Raw genomic sequence first — 6,679 nt, 5'->3', positions numbered from 1 at the left:
AGGGAAAACCTACATGGACGGTAGCTCTCCAGAACAGGGTGGAGTGGAAAACCTTACCACGGTAGCTCTCGCAGGAACAGGGTTGGAGTAAAAACCTACATGACGGTAGCTCTCCAGGAACAGGGTTTGGAGTGAAACCTACATGACGGTAGCTCTCCAGGAACAGGGTTGGAGTGAAAACGACTACATGAGGTAGCTCTCACCGGACAGGGTTGGAGTGAAAACCTACATGACGGTAGCTCTCCAGGACAGGGTTGGAGTGAAAACCTACATGACGGTAGCTCTCCAGGAAAGGGTTGGAGTGACAACTATCATGACGGTAGCTCTCCAGGAACAGGGTTGGAGTGAAACCTACATGACGGTAGCTCTCCAGGAACAGGGTGATGAAACCTACATGACGGTAGCTCTCCAGGAAAGGGGTTACCTGTTATGGCACCTTGTCTGTCTTTCTGTCTGCACATTCATTGTGAATAGAGTAAGATAATAAGTGAATGAAGAGGAATGAAAGAGAGACAGAGAAATATGACAGGACATGTGGTTGTTGACATTAAACCCATGCTATGCCATCAATTCAAACTCTAACAGATGTAAATAAGCACCAGAGAGAGAAAGAGTTGAGCCATGTAAAGGGTTAAAGGCCAATTCCTCCACTTTTCAACATCCTATTCATCATATCAGCACCAAACCAGTGTCTACATACTATTATGTGAAAACGGTACGTTTCTATGATCTGTGGTTAAAAATATGAGAAGAACAAAATAAATGCTCCTCTGTGACATCACAGGGTAGGATTAAACGTTTTTTTTTAAAACTGTGATTTTCAAAACCTGCAAAGAGTTTCTAGCCAGAGGGAGGGTATTGTCTTGCTTCCCACGTCACCACGAATCTCATAGTGTTTGAAAATCACAGTTTTTAAAAATGTTTTAACTTTGTCACCGTGTAGAACTTCTTAACACAACATCAGTGTCCGACCTCTCTAATGCTCTTGTGGCTGAATGGAAGCAAGTCCCAGCAGCATGTTCCAACATCTAGTGGAAAGTCTTCCCAGAAGAGTGGAGGTAGCTCTCCAGGAACAGGGTTGGAGAAAAAACCTACATGACGGTAGCTCTCCAGGAACAGGGTTGGAGAGCCCTGCTCTATATCCATTGATTCTTGAATAATATCATTGATAACCTCAAAATASTATATTGGTTTACTCCATTGTTTGTAAACAACAATGTAGCTTATAGYTTCAAATTATGGTGATGCTGACATCATGGACTGTMAATCMTTTTATCCATACCATATATCATTGATTTCACTTGGGGGCTCAACTTACTGTTGAGAAGTTGGACTAGTAGAATACACAAGGTGCAATTTCCAAATTTGGTTCCAATTTGTTTAGAAATGTTTCTCGTTCATCACTGACAGTCACTCAATTAACTCATGTCAGCTAACATTTTTGTGTAGAATTGCAGGAGATTAGCTGTAAAACTGCACCAAAAAAATCTACCCATGGTAAAATGAATAGAATTGCAGAACATTTGCTTTAAAACTGCAACATTTTCTTGACGCAGGGAGAGATGGGATAGTGGAGGTATTAGATATCCCACACTCCTCTTATCTAAATCAGCCATTTCAGATTGTGGTTTTAGTGTCACCTCACTTATTGTGTGTGTGTGTGTGCCAGCGCCACTGTGCTGGTGTGTGGCTATGCTGGTGTGTGTATACAGTATGTGTCTGTGTTGTCTGGTCAGAAACAGTGGAAACTTCCTGTGTTGTGCTGCTGCCATAGACATGGATCCCTTTCAACAGAGCACCCTTTCCCTCTCCTCCCCTCTCCCTTTCTCCTCTCTTCTTCCCTCTCTCCAATCACTCTCCTCCCCTCTCCCTTTCTCCTCTCCCTCTCCTCTCTTCTTCCCACTCTCCCATCTTTTCTCTCTGCCCTCTCATGGGATTTCACTGACCTGAAGCCTTGTTACACTGTTTCTCTGTAAGAGGGTTTCAGGCAGCTCTCTGTCTGGTCTTGCTCCTCATAAATGGCATCATGGAAAACTCATACCGCCTGGTCTGCCCTCTGTGGAAAATATGATTTTACCCCGTAAAACAGTAACCTTGTCAGGGATTATAGTGTGTGTGGCCACAGAGCAGTGTTCATGTCAGGTGGTTCCTGGTTCTATAATCCAGAGAGAGAGGGAAGAGAGGAGGGGGAGTTACAGGTGAGATTAGTATGAGAACGAGAGGTGAACGAACCTCTTCCTGCAGAATGTATTGTGTTCTCTCCTGGCAGTGAGCTGGTGCTGTGGTGCGGGTGTGTATGCGTGTATGTGTGTGTTTGATTGGTGCCTGCGTGGCCTGTGAATGCTGGCTGTGGGAGTGGAGAGCAGCAGGGGTCAGAGACAGACTGCCATCAGTCCTCTACACAGAGTGTGTGTGTGTGTGACTGCGGTGATTCAAACACTGTGATTCTAGGAAGTGTAATGTGAAAGCTGTATTGACTTTTGTCCTGGTTTATTCAGTACTGTTTTAATCAGTATGACAATTAAAAATAATCAGTTCCAAAGTTCAGCCATGTAAAGAGTTAACTGTTCCAGGAAGAGAACCACACAGCAGTATCTGGTGRGGAGGAGCATTATTGACGTCAACTTGCTGAACTGAAACTAAAGYAGAGAGACACAGTATATTGTGTACAGGACCAAACTCTCCAGCACWTCAKAAATCTATTAAACAGCAATACRTTCAGACTATACTCTGACTCTCCTGTCCTTTGACACCACAAACAGGAAGGACAGAGATATCATCCACGAAAACATACAGGTGAGTAGAGAGATTGACGTGGAAAGTTAAGTTTTGAGATTACTTTACTGTTTACCCGTCTAGATTTACTTATTTGTCCAGATTTTACTGTATGTTAATATTTCTATCCTATAGTTTATAAGAATGTTGTAACATCATGTATCAACATTTGTTAAAATCACTAAGACAATATTGACCACTCTAAAGCTGAATCTATCAAAGTGGAAAGTTAATTCCATTGATTCCACTAAATGCTTTATGGTTTCACCTTTGTGTCTGTCTAGATATGCCACCTCCAGCAGTCCCCTGTCTGAAGACAGTTCCTGTGCTCTTCTGTCTGGATGTGTTCACTGAGCCGTCTCTATTCCATGTGGACACAACTACTGCAAGGCCTGTATCAGTGGATACTGGGATACCAGTGACCTGTGCCGTGTCCAATGTGTAAAAAAACATTTGATAAGAGGCCAGATCTGTTTGTCAATACTTTCATTTCTGAGATGGCTGCTCAGTTCAAGACAGACAGTTGAAGTTAAAGCTACCAGCAGCCCACACCAATGCCTTGACATAATTTAAAATTCCTGTGACATCTGCACTGGGATGAAGCTCAAGCCCTGAAGTCCTGCCTGGTGTGTCAGACCTCTTACTGTGAGACTCACCTGGAGCCTCATCAGAGAGTCCCAGCCTTAAAGAGACACAAGCTGGTCAACCCTGTGGAGAACCTGGAAGACAGGATGTGTAAGAAGCATGACAGACCTCTAGAGCTGTTCTGTAGGAGGACCAGACTTGTGTGTGTCATTCTGACTGAGACAGACCACAAAATCATGACCTGTCCCTATAGAGGAAGAGTATAGAGAGAGAAGGCTCAACTGGGGAAGACTGAGGCAGAAGTTCAGCAGATGATCCAGAAACGACTGCAGAAGGTTCAGGAGATCAAACACTCAGTAGATCTCAGCAAGAGAAGCAGAGAGAGAGATATCAGACAGTGTACAGGTCTTCACTGTCTGGTGCGCTCCATTGAGAGAAGCCAGGCTGAGCTCATTGAGGTGATTGAGGACAAGCAAAGCAGCAGAGAGGCAGGCTGAAGGGCTCATTAAAGAGCTGGAGCAGGAAATCACTGAGCTACAGAGGAGAAGCACTGAACTGGAGCAGCTCTCACACACTGAGGACCATCTCCACCTCCTACAGAACTTTCCATCCCTCTGCACCCCTCCACCCACCAAGGACTGGTCTAGGATCAATGTTCACAGTGATCTGTGTGTGGGGACTATGAGGAGAGCTGTGTCTCAGCTGGAGGAGACTCTTATAAGTATAATGAAAAGCCTGTGTGTTGATCTGTGTGTTGGTGCTGAATTTAAGAGGATTCAGCAGTATGCCATAGCTGTGACTCTGGACCCTGATACAGCACATCCCAATCTCATCCTGTCTGAAGATGGGAAACAAGTGAGATATGGAAACACACAGACATATCGTCCTAATACCCCAAAGAGGTTTGATGAAAGTGTAAATGTCTTAGGAAAGAAGGGTTTCTCTTCAGGTAGATTCTACTATGAGGTGACAGTTAAGGGGAAGACTGACTGGGATGTAGGAGTGGCCACAGAATCCATTAACAGGAAGGGGAATATCACACTGAGCCCTAAGAATGGATACTGGACTGTCTGGCTGAGGAATGGAGAACAGTACAAGGCTCTTTCTAGCCCCAGTGTCCTGCTCCCCCTGAGAGAGAAGCCCCAGAAGGTGGGGGTGTTTGTGGATTATGAGGAGGGTCAGGTCTCCTTTTATGATGTGGAGGCCAGGTCTCATATCTACTCCTTCACTGGCTGCACCTTCACTGAGAAAATATATCCATTCTTCAATCCATGTCTTAATGATGCTGGTAAAAACTCTGCCCCTCTGATCATCTCTCCTGTCAACGACAGACTGAGTTTTAATCTGAAAATCTAACTGGCCAGCAAAATAAATACATTTTAAAATAGTAATAATCTGTTGTCATACATCACAATTAATGCCTCCAAGACATGCCTCCAAGACATGCTAACCTCTCACCTCTCACTCATCCTTATTCACGATTCATTCAGGATTATCTGTCATAATGGTAGCATACACATCAATGTAAACGTTTTTAAAAACCTATTCTATTCTTTTATAAGTGACTGCAAAATGACACAATACATTATTTACAAATTAATTTATATTTGGTACAAAATAATCTGAAACGCAACCAAAACAAACAGCAAATGGATGTAACAAATGTGTAGAGTTACAAGTGTGATGTAGTCATTGTGTGCTAGGAATATGGGACCAAATACTCAACTTTTTACTACTCTAATACACATATAAGTGAATTTGTCCCAATACTTTTGGTCCCCTAAATGGGGGGACCATGTATAAAAAGTGTTGTCATTTCTAAATGGTGAAACCAGTATGTACACAAATACCCTTAAATAAAAGCAGAGAATCTATACTTTAACCTCATAGTAATAGTTTTGAGTTCAAATACAAACTATTGGAGTATAGAGACAAAATAAGAAGAAATGCTTCACTGTCCCAATAATTACGGAGAGCTCTGTATATAGTAATATACATTTTTTGTTCCGAAAATTTGGGGGTGCAAATAAAACCACCCGCGGGCCAAATTCTGCCATTTGGGGCCCCTGATGTAGAGAATCTAGTTTCAGGAGTTTTTTATACGTGTGTGAGTGTGTGTGTGTGTGTCAGTGTCACACTATTGGCCCCGCTCTGCTGGATTCCATTTTCTCCCTACGTTCCTGCCAGGAGCACCTCTGTGTTACACGGCGTGTGAGGGATTATTCCTTCCTGGGAATCCTGCAAATTAATCTTAATCACCGTGGAAACAGGCTAGTGGAACATATAGGGAGGGAGGGACAGATCCGGAGATGGGAATTCAAGAAGTTGCTCTGATTGGGATGTGGTGGTGTCATTCAGTGAAACAGAGGTTCTGTTCTCTTGTTTTATATAGCTATTGTATTTCATCATAACTGTGTGTTGTTGTGTGTGTCTGTAAGCCTGTGGATTGACGGTAGCAGCAGCACTGGTCTGAGCACCCAGACCTCTACTAGCCTATATTTAGTATGTGTGGTGGACATTGTTTTGAGCCCAAATGGACTACAGAGACTGATAATAAATGCAGTGAGAGAGGGTGAGTGTGTCAGCCAGCAAAGCAGTTACCCTGCCAACTGCAGTGCTTCTATTCTGGGGCATGGGCACAAAATGGCTGCCGTTAGTCACAAGATGTAAATTACATCTGCCTTGAGACAGTCTTTGAGATGCAGGTCCATGGGTGTAGACAGTGGTGTGGGAGCAGTTTTTTGTAAATGACGTCATAATTTCCTCAAAGTTTGTACCGACAGATGTAGACAATTGATTAGCCTGTCAGTATAGAAGATGCATAAAATGCATCATCCAATTGCAACGTCTGCCTATGCCCACTCATATTTCCTCAAGAAAATGTTCCATTTTTAATACCCTCAAACATATAATTAGGAATAGGCTACCTGAAGTCAAAATAAGCCACCATCATTGTCAGTCATTTAACCGGTGAAACGTCCAAACTGCATCTCCAAGTCAGCCATTTGATGGATCTCAATGAGTTTCATGGGAATATGAATATAGATCTTCTTGAATCACTGTTTTTTGAGTGAATTAGAACAGATGGTGTTATCACACTTAGCCTTTCTTGTTTCAATTAAAGCATAAATCCTGCCTAGTGGTGCGCTCTGAGTTTTGGCACATGACATTTTCTTTTATGACTTTTCAGCTTCAGCTAACCATCCTAACCATCAAAATCTCACAGAGAAGACATGAAATAAATCTTTATTTGGTTTGTCATTATCTTGTTTTTCATGACATTTTAGTCGTAATTAAATTAAATTAATTTACAATTGTT

The 6,679-nt window shown here is 42.7% G+C and overlaps 1 pseudogene; it reads left to right on the top strand.

The window, feature by feature from the left end:
- Window positions 1-5,242, top strand: part of LOC112070520 (zinc-binding protein A33-like) — a 6,341-nt pseudogene extending 1,099 nt beyond the window's left edge.
- Window positions 5,243-6,679: the final 1,437 nt, after the last annotated feature.

The sequence above is a fragment of the Salvelinus sp. IW2-2015 genome, unplaced genomic scaffold (assembly GCF_002910315.2).
Source record: "Salvelinus sp. IW2-2015 unplaced genomic scaffold, ASM291031v2 Un_scaffold1350, whole genome shotgun sequence".
In the NCBI taxonomy this organism is placed as follows: Eukaryota; Metazoa; Chordata; class Actinopteri; order Salmoniformes; family Salmonidae; genus Salvelinus; species Salvelinus sp. IW2-2015.
Note: the sequence above shows the minus strand (reverse complement) of the source record. Positions and strands in the feature narration are given on the sequence as shown.